This window comes from Excalfactoria chinensis, chromosome 3 (genome assembly GCF_039878825.1).
Source record: "Excalfactoria chinensis isolate bCotChi1 chromosome 3, bCotChi1.hap2, whole genome shotgun sequence".
NCBI lineage: Eukaryota > Metazoa > Chordata > Aves > Galliformes > Phasianidae > Excalfactoria > Excalfactoria chinensis.
Window position 1 is genome coordinate 2,448,716 of NC_092827.1, and position 17,856 is coordinate 2,466,571.

The following is a 17,856-nucleotide window of genomic DNA, read 5'->3' on the forward strand; positions in this document are numbered from 1 at the left end:
TGACACCAGATGCCTCTTCCAACTCCAGCTATTCTGTGATTTTGTGAATCCTTTGAGCTCAGTTCTACAGCTCACACACTACCTATCAGTTTTTGAGAGAAGTAACATATCATTCCCAGACTGCATTTGCTATTTTTTTTTCCACCTTAGGCAGGGATTATTTTATATTTTTGACAAATTCTTTACTCTTGTCAATAAATCAATGAGAACAAGAAGAGAGCAGCTACCTTAAACCAGTTTAGTTATTTCTAGGTACCTGTGCCAATGTAAGCCAACATAGCGGTGGCACACAAAAAAGCAGCTTCATCAACCTGAATGACTAATGCTTCTAAACGTCTTGGGCTGGGTATGAAATGGAAGAAGCCTCTCATTACCGTCCCCAGAGCAATCTAGTTTTAGTATGTTTTTGTTAATATGCAACCTGTTGTAGGTGACTGCCTGAACAGGAGGATTGGACAAGACAATCTCCGAAGGTACTTAGCAATCATAATGTTTCAGTGATTTGGAAGTCCAGTATGCTCAAGCTTTCCTCCAGGAGAGTGACTGCAAATTGAGCTTGTGATTTTGCATGCAGGTGAAAATATACTGAAAAATGTGATTGTACTATTAACAAATGTACTTTGGAGTTCAAGAAGTTAGATTTCAAAACTGCTGTTGACTTCCATTGACACTGGCAATTGCACAATCCCTTGAAATCCCTTTCTCCAGATACTCCCCCAAGATAGGGGGATATTTAAGAAGAAACTAAAATAACTGGAGCAATCTGGATAAGAAACTGACTGAGAAAATGGAATTAATCTCCTCCCTTGAAGAAACCATTTCTAATATTTTGTTGGCTGGAGTTTCAGGTTTAAACAGTATTTACAGCTTTCCCAAGGTATCTGGTCCATGATTCTTATTTCCCTGGAGAGGAACTGCAGAACTGTTTGGTGACTTAAGTTAAACATATCTAGTCCCTTAGGTACCTTCATTCCTAGTAAATTAAAGTGTGCCAAAGAACATTCCTGGGCAGTGGAGCAGCTATCTATTCAGATACAACATAGAGATGCTCTCTGCCATTCCAGCTAATGATCTCCCAGTGGAGAGACACCTGGACCTTGCTTGGCAGGTAACAGACCAGAGAATGATCTGGCAAGGTAGATTCAGTGCAGCCAGACTGTTTTGAAGATCAAAAGGATTTAATTGGCACAAACAGACCATACAAATAGGACACAGTTACAGAACAGGCTTAATTGCACTTTGTTTTACTAGTGTGCTGTAGTCTAACTCCATCAGAACAGTCCCTGACTCTCAGAGTGATGTTGGATTTATCTATGGTTGTTGCCAGCATACAGTGTTGCCCTTGGAGAAGCTTAAGAAGAAGCGGCTGGCTACATGTGTAAATGCTAGCACATTGATGAGTAGGATCTTACAGGGTCCAAAAACTCTGCTTTGGACAAAACAGAGGAGCTATTGGTAATAGGTGAATGGTTGGACTGGATGATCTTTTAGGTCTTTTCCAACCTTGGTGATTCTATGATTCTATGATTCTATACCTTCCAGGTATATCTTGTAGCATCTGGCTCTGGAAATGCTGATTGTTCGTATTTAAATGCTGTCAGTAGATTTTTCTTCCAGTTTCTACCTGTCAATATTTTTTACAAAGACAACAATGTACTTCAAAAGGCAGTAGTATTCTTTATTCACTTTTTAGCTTTAAGAGAGTGCTCCTCTATACTCTCCATAGCAAAAAATAAATTGAGGAATTAAAGAACAGTCTCAAGATCACTTATCCTGCTTAGTTCTCAGCTGCAAACATTCAATTATTCACAAAGTCTTAGAATCATACAAAATCATAGAATGACTTGAGTCGGAAGGATTTCCATCCACTAAATCAGTCACGCAAACAGGTTGCCCAGGGTCCCATTTAACCTGACCTTAAGCACCTCCAGGGGTGGGACATCCACAACTTCTCTGCGCAGCCTGAACCACCACCTCAACACCCTCCTAGTGGTAGTGCAAAGAAGCCACTGAATATCCACTGCAGGAAATGGTCACCTCTGAAATGTGCTATCTTGTGCACTTGAATGCTATCAGAGTAATGCATGCTCATTATGTGTCTTGATGCACCTCACACCCTTATTTTTAGAAGCAAAAGCATTGTCTAGAAAGCCAGTGACAGAAGAAAGTAGACTTTCTACTTTACCTTAGACTTGATTGACATTATAATTGAACTGAATGGACCTTTTACCTCTAAATATACCTACAGAAATGAGACTGCCACAACATAGTTTAGCAGCGGGCTGTCACAGCTTGTATTCAACCACACAACAAGGGTTCAGAAGTTTAGAGGCGGATTTTATTCACTTTGTGCCAAACCATCTTTTAAAATTGAAAGTCGTAAAGCATAGAATTAGCTGTGAGACCTCTACCTGTGTATAAAATAGAGTAGCATTCATCCAGGGAAAGTCACATGGTGGGGGAGATTCATCCCCTGGTTCAGCTGACTCATTTTGATAATTGCACTGTGGGAATTGGTATCCAAACCTCGTGCATAAACTCGTTATAATCAATGAATATCCAGACCTCAATTCAGTTTGACTCAACATAATTGCTCAGTGCCATCTGAGACAAAAGGGTCTGTGAGACACCCATGTGGGACTGACAGATGTATCTCTGGGACTACAGGAGATACATGTCTTTCTAGAAAGCCAGCTGGATGTGAGATGAGACCTAGGAGCATTTCAAATGGTATTAATACCTATGTGTGAACAGCTAATAATGCTAGCAGGAGCTTAGAGAGAAGTTCAGAGCACCTGGAAGTAGATACCTACTTCTACATAGGTCTGTAAAATAAATCTGTAGGAAAATAAAATTCTGATCAGTTCATCTGCTCTTGATGCTTACATTTCCTAAGGAGGCTGTGCATGCCCCATCCCTGCAGGCATTCAAGGCCAGGATGGATGTGGCTCTGGTCAGCCTGATCTGGTGGTTGGTGACCCTGCACACAGCAGGGTGTTGGAACTGGATGAGCATTGTGGTCCTTTTCATCCCAGGCCATTCTATGATTCTGTGATTCTATGATTACACTAGACAGAAATCCTGTCTTTATTGTCAATAGAGCCATGAAAGCAGTGCAGCTCACACTAGGAAGACTTACCTGCATTAGGTCCACACACTGATGATATCAACTGGATCTTCATTGGCTTCCATTCAAATCAGAGCTAGTTCAAATGCAGACACACTCATCACAAGCACCTACATGTAGACCTATGAGTCTGTATCCCACACAGATGTTCCCTGGAATGAAATGATTATGTTTGAGTCTTGTTTCATGAGGAATTAACTCAGGAAGCCTCATAAAAAGAAATGAAAGAGACTTTTAAGACACTCATTGCTGGTCAATTCACCTCACTAGCTCTCTGTTTTGCATCACATTCATTTGTCATTTCACTCACCCATCCTCACAGCGTGACAACTTATGCTGTTAAATGTAAGACCCCAATTCCCTCCCTACCCCATGCCTGAACATATCCAAATTAATTTATTTAAAACACTTTAAAATCCTCAGTCTTATTTATTTATTTAACAGGAGCCTGTGCTAATTCTATTAAAAAATTAATCTTCTAGGATGTCTTTAATCAGCCAAGTCATACAAAGGCAAAATAATAGCACAGTAACTTGTAAGACCCTTGGCTTTGAGCTGCCTTTTATAAGCATGGAAGGGAGAATAAAAAAATCAAAAGCAGTAAAAAACTTGTATTCTTTCTGTTGGTAGCTCCCGTTCAGAAAATGTTGTGAAAACAATCTCTGTGTGGAGGAAGCAACATACTGAGCAACAAGCCTCAATCACAGGAAGTTCATTTTTTGCCTTGGCACGTCGCCCAGTACCATCAGAACTAATTAAAAACAGAGCCACGCTGGTAGGAAGCTCAGTGTTTGGGTTTTACAATAACGGAGCAGCAAACCAGGGGGACGTCTAATGAGAATAGTTTCTGAGTTTGTTTTCTAGCATTGGGCAACTATGTCAATTACTGGAACTACAGCTCAGGGCCAGCAACCATGCTGAGACATGAAAGAGTGTTATTTGCAGTACAGATTGAGCTGCTACTTTGATGCATGTGTTCTGCATGTCACTTGTATACTGGTGCAGTTCCCTGGCTCATGACTAAATAGGAAGAGGCTGATGCCACCTTGCTCTTCTTGTCTGAGGCTAGATCAAATGTTACAAGACAGGGCTTTCCCCCCACATCATTAGATATGCTCCAGTTAAAAAATGAAATATGTCCTCTTGCAAGGATTCTGTTTGTAATGATGGATCTGACTTGCAAGGGGTATTATCAGCCAGGGATTTAACCCTTGGAAGGTTAGAGGGAAAGACAGATTGACCTGGATATTTTAAAAGATGCAAATCAACCCCCGTGACTCAGGCCCTCTCCCAGCTGAAAATAATAATGATAAAAAAAGATGGCATTCAAAACAAGAGCACTGCTGCAAAATACAATGTATGCAATTTCTACCTTTGCACATATCCTGTTTAACAAAAATTTCGTGGAATTAATATGGATATGAAATATTTTATGCTTGTTTTTTTGATTATTGTTAATTTTATAAGCAGAGATAACAGAAGGGAGAGAAGGAAAAGTTTGCTCCAATGGCAAAGGAAAGAATTTGTTCTCTATGTCCACTGGGGAAAGGATGAGAAGCAATGGTCCTAAACTGTAGCAAGGAAGATTTAGGTTAGTCATTAGACAAACTTTGTAAGTGTAGGCTAGCACTGCCTCAGGAGGTGGTGGAATCTCCATCACTGGAAGGTTTTAAGAGTAGATTAAGCAAACATATGCCACAAACAGTTTGGCATAGAAGATCCTTCCCTGCGGGACAAAAGTGGACTAAATAATCTCCTGAGGTCTTGTCCAGCTCTATTTTCTATGCTCAGTTTTATATATTACACCTGAATCTTGGAAATGAAAGATGCAATAAAATAGCAACACTTTGCCTCTCAGGAGCAGTTTCTATCTTAAAGAACTGAAATCAACAATGCACATGTCCTAGACTGAAATGCTTTCTTCTCCTCTGTTTAAACACATAGAATCATAGAATCATAGAATTACCCAGGTTGGAAAAGACCTTGAAGATCATCAAGTCCAACCGCAGCCTAACCAGTACCCTATCTCTAAAAAACCTCTGCTAAATCATATCCCTGAGTACCATATCCGAACGGTTCTTAAACACATCCAGGGATGGCGAATAAGACATAAGCTATGTCTTTGTATATCACATAAATTAAGGCCAACAGCAAACTAAAAAAGTCAGAATATGGGCCCTGGGCTTACAGTGAGGTCAACCATATTGCTAAATGGTATGCTTGGTTCATGGCTTTGACCAGCTGGCATTTCTACAGGTAATGCCTGGGTCAGGGATAGCACCATCCAGGGGTTGTTCCAACAGCCAGGTTGCACAGGGTGGTCTGTTTGGACATGAGAATTCAGCTGAGGATGCAAGGTAGACTGTACCAGGTGTTTTTGGTTACGTAGCTGCTCCTGTCCTTCTTATCCCTTTTCATTTACTACTATAGATGCTAATATGCTTGCTAAGAACATGAAAGGTGAAGCCCACAGCCTAAATCATGGAGCAATAATATCTAACACATAGTTGATGGAAATATTTACATGGTCTAGCAGATGAAGCACTAATCTGAGACACCTAAGAACAGATTTCTTCCCCATGCAGGGAGGCCGTGGTCCCATCACTTTTCTGTCTCAGTTTCGCTAACAGAAAGTGCCTTCTCGGCAGAGAAGGAATCCATCTTTGTAAAAAGCACTGAGATTTTCTGAAAATCATGTAATATCTGTCTGCTGTGATCATTACTGTTATATGATCATGACAGCTGGGGCTCGTAGACATACCACCCATTGTAAACCAGTATCGTTAAGCCATCAAACTTCTGAAAGAATTCAGTCTGTTTTATTGATCCTGTATATGACATTTTTAATTGACAGAGAAATACTAGCTAGCTATATCAGGAAAGTTTTGTTATTGCTGTTGTTATTTGTGTATATTCCTGTTGCTTTCTTGCACTGTACTGCTGGTTTTGCTTTTGTATAACACCTTCTGGTGTCTTAGGCCGAGATACAGAAATGTGGGTAAGCCACTGAATAGCACTGTTGGAGGTTAACTGCTCTAAGCTTGCTCTGTAGTATAGATTGTCAACATTATGTAACCACTGGTTACTGGTGATTTCCTCTTGATTACAGGTTGTTTCCCATAATGCTTCCCAATATCCTCATACATGCATGTCTTCTTCCATTTGTGCTTCAAGTAACATGCACATCTCTTCTGTGGAGAACCACTGTCAGAATAAGAACTACTTCTACTAATTATACAGCCTCCACTGACTATATAGGGAACCTAGTTTTAAACCTATCTTTAAATTAGTTTCTTAACTATGAGTTCAGCACAGACAGTATGAATCCTAGCAGTTATTTCATTTTGCTCCTATGCAGTAATATGAGTAAATTAGACTCTTAGACCAAGAAAAATCCAGCTAGTGGAACTCATATATTTTTTTTCCAGCTACATACTACAGCTTCTGCTACCTTAAAGAGTGTTGTTGGGGCAACTCTCAGACTGTGTATGAGCTTCCCAAACACAGTGAGCAACTGTAAGGCAAATTTTTTTGTTTTCTTGGCCTAATTCAGGCTTTAAGTTCTGCTGACAAAACCTGATGTCTTCAGAGGGTATCTCATACATGTGTATGAGATTCTTATTTTCATCAGTCTCATTTCGTATGCAAATATTGCATGCTTTCTTAAAGGTATTCAGTTTCACTATTTTAGTCTCACTTATGCTCTAACATGAGATGAGCTAAGATACACTTTGCATTTGCAGATGGTGAAAAGATGTAATTACTTAACATAGCTCAGACAATTTAACATGCCCATAAATCCATGTAACTCGCTCTTATACCCCAACACCTATTCTTTCACTACATATTCACCTCATTTGTTAACTGATATTATGATCTCTGCCAAAAACTTTGAGCAGAGCCACAGCTTTCACTCAAACAATAAGTTGGTCTCTTGCCTGTATGTTTGACTGACCTTTTATTACTTCAGTAAAGGTCTGGGTCCCAATTCACCCTGAAAGTAAACTGATACAATTGTGTTGACTTCAGTGGAATTGCACATGCTTAAGCCAACGGTGACTTTGGACCATAGTAACTACATTTCCTTTTATAAGGCTGGTGGATGAGTGCTTGGGGAACAGTTAGGTTGTCAAATAAAGGCAACAGCTATATCTTTCTACACTGTATTTATAGTTTACTCTTTCTACCAGACTGTGCCTTGCTGAGGCCAGTTTTCCCAGGTTTATTTCAGTCAGATCAGAGAAAATGAGAAATAATTAAGGATAAAATATGAGGCATCATAAAAATGTTACTGATTGGAGAATGATGATCTTGGCATAAAACAAATCAAAAGACAGCTGAAGCCTTCCTACTTTCCTTAGTCATGCTTGTGTTCTTCAAACCATGTGGATTACTGTGGCTAAACCAAGTTGTATTTTTCTTTTTTTCTTTCTTTTCTGGTTGACTGCAGGGCAATGAGAAATTTTGGCTAAGCAACACCAACAAGAAAAAGAAAAGGAAGGAAAAATAAAGAAGAGTTTTGGTTTGAACTCAAAGTTAAGCGTAAAACTGAAATACTTAAAATAAATCTGTGCTTTTGTAGCAAATTGAACAGCACCAAGACTCAGATTCAGGCGCCAGAACCCATTATGGCCCATGGTAAAAGTTTTGATCAGGGAAAACTACTAACATTTGGACAACTCACAGGAACAGTTAATTCTTTGGTGTGGGCCTGAAAGTACAGGGAAATCATCCACTCTGATATATGATGATGGCATTCATGTTAGAATAGATTTCAGAAGGCTTGGGATGAGCCTTAGGTACACTGCTTCCATTCACAACACATCCATTTCTTTATTCTTTCATTGCCTAGATGGTCTTGAGTAGTGGATCTGAGAGTGAACTTAATCTCATTTAACTTTATAACACGTACATTTATTTCTGAGTCAAGTTTATATCCCGAATTCCCTCCACAGCCCATTAGGAGAAATATGCCTTTCTGGGGTTAAAAAAATATGAGCTAAACAATGGCTAGGTAAAGGCATTTCTCTCAGGATGTTGATGGAACTTCAAATAATTCTCATGAAAGGAAAAAAATAACAGTAAAAGTTGAAATATAAAGAAGAGTTGAGTGAAGACAAATGCATTTTGGTTGACTGTTTGATGGAGGCCCGCTCACAGCTGGCCCAGCTTGCTGCTGCAGTGCAAGAATGCCCTGAGGTTGCACTTGGGAACTCTGTGAGCATTTAAATTTCTCCATTTCAGGTTCCGATGAAGAGGAGGAGTTTACCCTCATGTACATTTTTATATCATGAGATAACCTCGTGATAAATTATGTGGGAACAGTTCTCTTCAGTTGCAGTGGTTCATAACCCATTCAGTGTGCGCAGAGCAAAGGCAATAAGGTTAAAAACTAAACAGAGCCATAGTAAGGTTTTAATGATTGTCTTACCTATTGATTCGCTATGAATTCTGGGAAGTCTTAAAGGTAAATTAAAATCGGGAAATTTGCTTTCCTTTCCTTTCCTTTTTTGTTTTGTTTTGTTTTGTTTTGTTTCTTCCTGAGAACAGCTATGAATATTGGGAATGATTGGGAATCTATTTGCGAAGAGGTTGCCCTGATGGGGCAGGGAAGTCACTGAGGGCTGCTGAAAGGTACAGCAAAATCATGGGACAGCAGCATCCCAAATGCCAATTTTTTTTTCCAGAGGGAATGAAAAGTTCATCTTGCAGCAGAAGAAAGAAAGTGTGCTTGCAGATGTGGTACTGAACTATTCTCCATAAGAGGAAATCAATGAAGTGAGCAGAAGAACATAAGAATATCAAAGACAGAAGTGGAAAAAGTAAGTACTGAATATAACGTAACGAGGAAACATTTGCCTTTTTGGGAAAAACTTATTTCTGGAGAAAAAAATATATTTTTCGAAAAAGTAAGACATATGTGGCCAAAACCCAACTAATCTTGAAACTGCCATAAGAAACGTGTGTGTATGCCAACAGCTTGTGAGGTATTCATCATTGTTCTAAAGGGTATGAAAGGAAATTCGGGTGCAGCTATCTATTTACTGAATATTATAATTCAGGTCCTGATCAAAGGAAACATTCCATACTCGGTTCTATGCATAAAATGCTGCACCTCGGTTGTGCTGTAGGATTCATAGACTTTTCATTCTCATTCGCAATTCCTCCTTATAAATAACATCAGCCCAAGACAGAGGAAGAGCTGTCTCGTTGTACTGCACTCTTGATTTTAGGACACATTTTCCTATTTATCAGTATTTGTGTTCAAGGCTGTTAAGCGATTAAGAGCCTTTTTTATTTAATTAATTTTATTATTATTTATTTAATTTTATTATTATTTAATTAATTTTATTATTATTATTATTTATTTTTAACAGTGCAGAGGTAAGGTACCTATCTGTTTCCCATGGAACCAATTCACCCTGTAACTCCTGCAGCAGTGTGCATGCTTGCTTATGCCTGCGATTTGATTCATTTGCCTCAGGTATAAATATGTGGTGCAGTTGCCAGCTTAGTGTACACAAGTTTACAGAAGTAATCCACATAATAATCCAAATTCTTTCAGATTAGTGCGACAGGCACTTTCTTACTTTCCAGCATTGGTAATCCTATCTTTTAACTTACCAACCCATTATGACTGTCCATCAGATAAGAGTTAGCTGGAAAAGATACATGTTCTTCTGAGAGTGGTTTCTGAGTTAATCTCATTGCAAAGCTCTCCATAATTTATTTACTGAAGATCATTTTAAGAATCAGACTGGGGAAGGGTGATGTCTAACTTGTGTGCATGGAATAAATGAGCATTCTTAGTTTAGCATCTTCTGGACAAATGTCAATATGACAAAAATAATCCCCTTGACTGGAAATAAGAGGGGCCCTTTCTGGCACACCCATCTACCAACAAAAAGACTGGATGAGGGTATGAGGGCAAGGACATGATATAATCTTTGATTCTAAACACCAGGATAAGTGTATATTTGGGACAATGTGGGAAAGATGATTGTAGCTGCTTCCCATGTACTGTGTTTAAATAAGGGCACGAGTCTCAAAGGCAGACTGTTTAATACCTTTCTTTAGTTCTACTGAGTCTGTGAAAGAAGATTAAAAAGTATTTTCTTTCATGGTCACAAGCCTGTTGAGGGAATAAATTCCGTAATGATTAATGTTAGGTAGTAATTGGGCCCGTATCAGTATTAGCTAGGTGAATATGTGAAAGAGTATATTCAAAATACTGAATAGAAGTTTCAAAAATGTTCAGTATCATCTCTTTTCTGGCTGAGATTTTCATGGTTATTTGACCAAGAATAGAATTATATCAGTCTCTGATACTTATGTGAATCATACCCATAAGGTAGAATTTGTCCATGTCGTATATGTCAACTCTAGGGTTTGTTTCATGCAATTAAATTATTTCTGATATTAACATTATAAAAAAGGAGATTTTTTCTTTTTTTTTTTTTTTTTTTTTTTCACTGTTCAGGAGGCATCTGATCATTTTTAAGGACTAGATTGAATGTTTTATGTACTGCCTCCTGTTCTCAATACATTTCTCACATTAAAAACTGCAAATTGCCATGCTATTTTGATAGATGCTCCATATTTGTCATTTTAACGACAAAGACCATAAAAAAGAAAGGCAACTGTTCAGGATACGCTCCTTGCACTCTTCTGACATGTTAATTAGAATGTGAAAGCAGCTAATAGCCAGTTAAAGGTGTTGAAGCTGCAAGATGAGATCCATAAGTCTCTTTAGAGAATATTCTAATGGAACAGAAAATGATCCGTAATATTTCCTGAGTCACTTCCTCCAAAGAAACTTAAAAACATGTGACACAGACAGAGGTTTTCAGGTGACAAATTGAATTGGAGATGAAATATGCGGTATATTGGATGATGTTTAGCAGCTTTGTTTAATTTGTTTTAGCATATTAAATCCAGATTTAAAACCATAAGATGATTTTTTTATTTATTTATTTTTTTTTTAAGTATCTAGTAAACCTCACAGCTTGGAGGAGAGGCCACAGTACTGTGATGTATTTTACTGTTGTTGATTCTAATGTGTAGAGTTAGGCCATGCTCAAGTCATGCTGAATTTGCAAGTAGTATTGTAAAAGGCAGTAACCTTACAGCTTTCCAATTTTTTGTTGTAAAACTAACAGTTTAAAATCTTTGCAGAAGTTGTCTCCATCCTGGTCAAATCCCATTTCTGCAACACTAAGCGTTAATGCCCAGAAGATTTTGGCTGGATCCAGAGTGATCTGAATTAAACTCTTTGCTGTAGGACCATGTCTCAGTCCTCGAAAAAGCTTGAATGAATCCTCAGGCTTTGTGGGATTCTGGAAGCTTCCTTTGTATCTCCCATAAGAAGGACCTTCCTGTTAATTCATGGTTCCATTAACTTGCTTTCATCAGTGACACTGAAATAATTTTGGTTTCTTTGAGCCATAGGGAGGTTTCTCATTGATGTGAAATATTGCAGTCGTTTTGTTTCAGGCCAATTTAGACATTTACATTATATTTAAAGAACGCTGCAGTTTCCTGACAACTGAAAATATTGCTTTTCAGCCAAAAAAAAATTGGTTTTATTCCATGCATTGACACTCCAAATGTTAAAATGAGGCAGAATATGACTGATTTTCCAATGGACTGCATAGTCCTTTACTTGTCTGAAAACTATCATGAAAAGTGATATCAGATCTCATAACTGTTTCTGGCTGGCTTGTATCCTATTATGAAAATATATAGTGGGATCTGCATCCTGGGAGCTACAGACGAAGTCTCTGAGTGCCGAGACAAAGAGAAGTAGACACACCAGTCCAACCACTTAGCACAAACAAAGTCAAGCCAAGGAATATCTCCAGCCTGTTGTCCTAGAAAGGCAGAGACATCAGACATCTGGTCTTGTTCGCACAAAGACGACGTTCTTACAAATGAATGCCCATTACGTAATTAGATCCAGTTCTGCTATCCTGACCACAATCTCCTCGCTCACCATCAGCAAACCTCTGTCTGTTCTAAGTCTGTGTAACTGTGACTGTAGACAACAGGCACAAGTGCTCGAAACACTCTCTCTTTTCATCTTTCTTCACTTCTTTCTAAAAGGGGAAAAAACTGTGCCTGCTGAGGAACTGGTTCATCTTGTTATTATCAACAGGCAGGAACAGTGTTGTTCCAGGAGTTGATGGGAGACTTTTCATCTCTCCCGGTGTTTGGAGGTAGGTAGCAACTTGCTGTGCCATTGGAAGAGTAATATTTCTGCATGACCAGACAATTTTTCTTCTTGGTAAACTTGGATTCAGCTTCTTCCCATCTTTTCTTTCCTTCTGCTTTTTTCCCAAGACAATGGGGAAAGGAATGTCAAGACATGAACCTGAGGTGATTCATGGAAAGGGGTGACCATATGATTATTTAGATCCTGAATTTGGACAGACAAACTTCAGCACTTGCTTGCTAAGCACTAAGTGACCTCTATCCCATTATACCGCAGTGCCATCATCTTTGTCTAAATGTATATTTAGAGGAGGTGTTTGATTTTTGGAAAAAGAAGAAGTAAGACAGAAAATGCCTACAGCATAATTAAAAAGTTGTTGCTCTAATTTTTCTCCTCACTTTAGAATTCTCTGTTGGCTTTAATTAAGTGCCTGAATTAAGATCGAAAGGAAAACACTATTTGATGATTTCTTTTTTTCACTCACCAGGTGGGTTTCTCCTCAGGTGCTCTTTGCTCTAATATAGACAATTCACATGGGCATCTCTGCAGGCAGTGTGCACTCTTCCTGAGTGCTTAGGGGCACAAAAGAGGTGCTCATCCACCCCTCTCCTGTGCTCTCCCCGACTGTGTCATGAGATGTTTGCAGTTCTGTAAGCATTTGAATGATGTGTACAGAGAAGAGGGAGATGGAGTGCTGAAGGTGGGTAGCAGATTCATAACTAGGGGCAATGAGATGAAATTGAGCAAAGGGAAAATGAGGCTGTGTATCTAGACAAACTTCTTAAGTGTCAGAACATTTGTGAAAGTCTCCCAGAGGTAACCACAGATGTTCTATTGGTTGAGTCATTTAAATGTATCTGTTGAGGTCATCATATGCTCCCTATTACTGCAACATCTAAGCAATCACAGAGGCTTAGAAAACTGGGCCAAGAGGGACCTAGGGAGGTCATTTTGGCCTCAAGAGATGGATGATTCTACTTAAACATCCCCAGAAGACATATATCAAACAATAATGAGTTACAAAACCCCTCATGAGGAAAGAGCTATTATATTCTCACCATAAATATGAGAAATAGAAAACGTGAGGAAAGTAAATGTTTTAACTGAGTTGCATAGAAATTATAGGGAAAAGATAGGAACTGAAGTCAGATCCTTACAAACTGGATGCAATGCCAAAAGAGCAGTTTTCTTTCACCTAGTTGGTTTGCACAAAGAACAGGTGAGCATCTTGCCTGTAGTACTGGACTTATTATGACCTTCTGACTGGATAGGTAGACCTCTGGTTCTCTGACACCCCTATGGAACTCCCGATTTTCAGATTCTTTAATTAACTAACTAATTTTATCATTATTGGGAATTTACCAGTTCTAATAACAGCAACAAGAACTTCTTGCAGATGGTAAATGATTCATGTGGTGATTTTATTAAACTTCTGTCACTTGAAACTTCTTACTAGGGTCAATAGCCACCTACCTTGCTTCCCTGGGAACTGGATGCACTTCAGTAACCAAGAAGGAATGTGCAGGTAAAACTAGTAACTAATATTGACTAACTGATCTTATCCACCTCTTGTCCTTACTATGTCAGCCACGGTTAGAAAGACAATGAAAAACACTGAGAATTTCTAATTGGAATTTTGTTCCTATTGGGATTTATTCCAGGTTGTTTTGTGTTACAACAATGTTCAGGTGTTACTATCATCTTCTGAGGTTGATGCATAGGCTTCTGTTGATAGACAGCCAAGTAAAAGAGGTAGAGAGAAAAAACCAAACATCAACGTTATTTTTGAGTACATATATATTTTTGAGTACATATTTTGAGTACATATATATTGCCAAACCGTGGCTTGGAATTTAAGATGAGGATTTTGAAAATTTAATAACTTTTAGAAAAAAATGAGTTAAATGAACCTGGTCTATTGTATTTTCCAACATTCAGAGAGCCAACTTATACTTTGTTACGGGAACTACCCAAGTTATTCTGATTTTCAACTAGTGACATGAGATGGAGAGATAAAGTATGGCTTTCAAAAATCAATGTTTAAAAACCTGTTACGTTAGATGTCCCTGGCTTTTGATAGCAACTTTGCTCTATTTGCTTTGGTGTGGGCTTTCACGTGTGGTCATGATTTTATGAGAATCAAGCACCTGTTTCACACTTGGCACTTTAAATATCACGAGGCTGAAGTGATTCCAAATCTAGCTTCCCATGCTGCCAGTTTGTAACCCAATCTATGTGGGTATGACTGTACATACACTGATTACCACAAGACAGAAATGAACAGCTCATCCCCTACTCAATAAAATAAAAAGACTCAAATGCTTTTTTTCATCCTGCTTGTAAAGACTGTATATTGTTTCATGCTTTTTGTTCAGCTTTACTTTATATGCTAAAAGTATTAAGCTTCCTGTATAAGATTCATCTCACATAAATATGTATATCTGAAATTCAGGTTTCTCTCAGTAAAGTACTCACTCTAAGCTTCCTTTAAGATCAATGGATCTTCTTAGAGCACATTTATACAGAATCATGGAAGAACCAAGATTGGAAAAGACCTCCATGATCATCCAGTCCAACTGTTCACCTACCACCAATATTTCCCCATTAAACCATGTCCCTTGGTACAACATCTAAATGCTTCTTGAACACCTCCAGGGACAGTGACTCCACCACCTCCCCGCTCAGCCCATTCCAGCACCTGACCACTTCCTAATATCCAACCTGAATCTCCCCTGGAATCTCCCACAACTGGAGTCCATTCCCTCTAATCCCAAAAGAAATTTGGTGACCTACTGCTACAATTCTCTTTTAGGGAGAAATGAACCCCTTCAGGAAGTGCTTATTTTTCTCTGCAGATTCCAAAGGAAGTGTAGGCTACGTGCTACCTTCTATACCCTGAGTTGTGTGCAATATGATTTGCCTGTCTGTAAGGATCCATTCCTTTTTAGTTTTCTTACATACAGCAGTTCTGAAAGTGTGACTAGAAAATATTTCTCAGCAAATAATTTGAGCAGTTCTATTAAAAATACAAGTACAATCCACGCCATCCTCAAAGGCACCCAGAAAATGAATGTATGTCTGGTCCAGACTTGTCAACAGCCATAAAAATGGCAGTTGTAAACTTTTAATACAGCTACATGAACCACGCACTCCCAAGCTTCTTCATCTGCTGTATGTTCTACCAGCTGCAAATGAGAAAACAATCCACAATAATTGGGGCATAATTCTATTAAATTTGTGCAATATGAAATTTATTAAAAGAAAGAAAAGAATTGCTCTCATAGGCTGTACTGCTATGGAATCCTGCATCAAATTAGCCTTATTTACTTGTTATTCTTCTGTTACTTCAGTATTGTGTTACCTCTGAAATGCTGTGAAGGGGGAAAAAAAAGCAAGGCAAATGGGATTTCAGACTGACTCCTTTATTCAGTATTGAAATATCATTGGCTGCATTTGTGCAGAGGGAAGTTTTGTAGGGGAGAGTTAGACAAAGGTGTTTGGAAAGCTCAGTTCCTTTAGACCAGTTTTCCTATTCACAGTGTCTAACTACAAATCCCATCAGCCTTCATGGGCATTTCTGCCTGAGCCTTTCTCACATGGGCTGTTACCTCTTGATGTTCAGTGTGTTATATTGGGTTAAGGTATAGAGGGCAAAAGGAAAAATTGTGGCCAGCAGGGAATGACTTTGACATCTTGGACAACATTTTCCAAATTAAAAACAAAAACAAACAAACACCAAAACAATCACTTCAGCAGGTTAATGATTTGATTAGAAAGCTAAATTAATATCAAATCTGCGTCAAGTTAATGTTTTCTATAAGCATATGCATCTTGCCTGTTATGGGCCGGTTGAAAGCCTTGAAAGCATCAGTATTCAGCTGAACATGACCTTTACTTAACTCCTGGGGAGAATAACCTTTTACTGGGCTATAGAGTATGTCTAAACCACTTTTCACACCCCTCATCTCCAAGCAACACCTCTAGTCTATTGTAGATATGCGGAAGAACTGCCTCACTTTGACTCAAGTGTCAGTGTTAACTACAGCAGAATGAAGTGTGATATTCAGAACCTGTAGGAAAGATACCTCTGTTGAGCTCCATAGATTTACATTGCTGGCAAAGACTTTAATAGCTCATTTAAGGCTTTACTATGTGAATCTGTAAGGCTTAGGAAGGAGTCCTCACTGAAGTAGAACTCAGTGAATTCTGTTCTGTATTATTCCATACAATTTATGTGGGAGTGCCTGAGAGACCAGTGAAAATAGTGGGTACTTCAGGATAAAGTCTTCTTCATAAACAAAAATTGTTCTTTAATAAACAGAGGTGCTTACATGCTTATTTTTTCCCCTAAAAAATTGATTCTATAAACACTGAGGCAGAATTCAACTTCAGAATTTCATACATAAAAGGGATGCCATTATATAAGCTGTGTAATGAGGTTCCCATTAAGTCAAGGAAGACATAATTATACAGCCAACAGAACTTTGGCATGTAGCAAGCTCACCTTGAAGGAAACATGTCCTTCTGATCATCTGAATAGCCAATGGGACTCTTTTTACCTACATTGGCTTGGGACAAGATTTAGGGACAAGATTTACACGTTGCGCTGTTTCTGGCACTGCAAAATTTTCTGTTTGGCCTCCAGTTTCTGCTCCAGACATTGTGGGTCTCCTGTAAGCCTTGTGTCACATCTGCCAGTGTTTTGTAGGTGTGTCAGGAATGATGAAGCATCTCAAACTTCACTATAAGCTGGTGTTTAATGACTAAATCTGGAATTTCAAGTCTAAAGCTGAATTCTGTTATAATAGAAGAATTTGGTTGCCTGAACTTTGGCATCTCGTACCATTTGAGGTTCTTCAGGATATCTAAGACATCTGCACAACACTGACAGATATGACACAGGACTGATGGAAACCAGCAGCCTTCTGGAGTGGCAGCTGGAGGCCAGGGGGAAAGCCTATGATGTCTCAGATGTCACAAGATGCTTACACAGGAGTGACTGAATAGATACATAATCGTGTATATTGGAGTCAGACTCCTCCAGCTTTCTCCATATTCATTGGAAAGGAACAGGCAGCTCAATTTATTTTCCTAAATGTAAGTCTTAAGTGCCATTGGAGACACACTTGGCTTTCCACTTGGCTTCCAGATGTGCTCCTATAGATCCTAGGACATATGTGTCAGCCTCCTGTGACTGTCTTGGGTACCCTGTAGCATCTCAGAGAGCACTATGTGCCTATGGGTGCTGTTCCAGTACATTGAATTCTCTATGGCAAAGTTTCCCTAACTATTGACCCAACAGTATTCAAATATGAAAGCAGCAGTCTGTTTTGGGGCACTCACTGTGATGAACTTAATGGTGAACTAGACATTGATTATAGACTTTTTCCTCCCCTGGTGAGTGAGTGCTGATTTTGGGAACAGCTACTCTCTGTCTGATGCAGTGGCCTGAAAGTAGGTTGATGTATGTCTTAAAATGAGAGATCCACATTTCCATTCAGCAAGAACAAAAACCTTT